We start from the raw sequence: 1,471 nt of genomic DNA, 5'->3' as shown, positions 1-1,471 counted from the left end.
TCTCTTCAAAACTCTTACTCTGCAGTGCATCCTTGACTAAACGCCTGAGTTCATTGAAATCAGCTTTCCTAAAGTCTAGCACTTTCACCCTACTAGTTACCTTACCCACTCAACGTCTTATGATGAATTCTATTATTTGGTGATCACTGTCCCCCAGGTGACTACCGATCTGTAGGTCTCCTACCATGTCATCCCCTGTTGCCAATACCAGGTCCAGCAAGGTATTCCCCCTAGTGGGACCATGTACCTCCTGTGTCAGATGGAGGTCCTGTACGCAGGATAGGAACCTGCGTAAATGGTGGGACTTTGCTGTCTGCATCTCCCAGCAGATGTCTGGGTAGTTTAGGTCCCCCATGACTACCACCTCCCTAGTTTTTATGGTCTCCGAGAGCTGCCTCAGGAGCCCCAAATCTAGTTCTTCCCCATGGTGTGGGGGTCTGTAGCAGACCCCCACCACCAAATCCCTTTCTTCTTGACCTCCATGTAACCTAACCCACAATCCTTCTACTTTCTCCTCCGATTCCATTTTGATAAGGGTCGATGTATATCACTTATTGACATAGCGTGCCACCCCTCCCCCTCTCTTTCCCACTCTATCCTTTCTGTACAGCTTATAACCCTCAATGTGTACCGCCCAGTCATGGGAAGAATCCTACCAGGTTTCTGTTAGCCCTACTAAGTCGTAGGTGTTTTCTGCAAGTGATGTAGAAAAGGAAGTCCTGAAACCATGGTTGTCTGCATCTAAGGCAGGGGTCATCAGGATAGGTTAAGCCAGGTCCTGCCACACCTTCCTGATGACCACTAGAATCAAGAATATAAGAAAGGTATGCAATAGACTTCCCATATGATATAAGAGATGGAACCTAAACTGAGGCAGAAGAGCAGCCCTTCCTGTTGCATTCTTTTGCAAACAGATCTATCCTCAGGAATCCCTAAAAAGAGAATAGCTGGGAAAGAAAAGAAAAGAATTCTTGATTTCACACTTGTGATGAATTGACAGGACCCTACTTAAGAATCTGCAGTCACATTGTAGAGACCATGCAAGTGAATTCTGAAGAGGTGATTTCAGTGGCAGATGCACTAATTCCATAGCTGGGATGCTTCCTTGTTGAAAAGAGGGGACCTAGTGCCTCCCTGTCAGCGGCTTGGTATGATGGTCACAGATGCAGTGAAGAAAGGGTGTGCAAGCTCATCCAGCGGCTCTAAGTTCAAGTACATTTATGTGAAACATTATCTTCTGAGGCAACCATATGCCATGAACCTGAAGATGGTTAGTATGTGCTCTGCAGCAATGCCAAGAAGCATCCATAATTAATTAAATTATAGTCAGCGGAGGCTGAAAGAGCACCCTTTGCAAGTATAGCTTGGGTTCTACCAAGCTGAGGATATTAGAACATCACTGGGAACAGTCACTTCATTCCAGGGTGATGTTTTTCCAGGGAACAGAATAATTGTGACTGAATTTGCTTGT

Source organism: Alligator sinensis, unplaced genomic scaffold, assembly GCF_000455745.1.
Source record: "Alligator sinensis unplaced genomic scaffold, ASM45574v1 scaffold196_1, whole genome shotgun sequence".
Classification (NCBI taxonomy): Eukaryota; Metazoa; Chordata; order Crocodylia; family Alligatoridae; genus Alligator; species Alligator sinensis.
The sequence above is the reverse complement of the archived record's forward strand: the minus strand, read 5'-3'. Positions refer to the sequence as shown.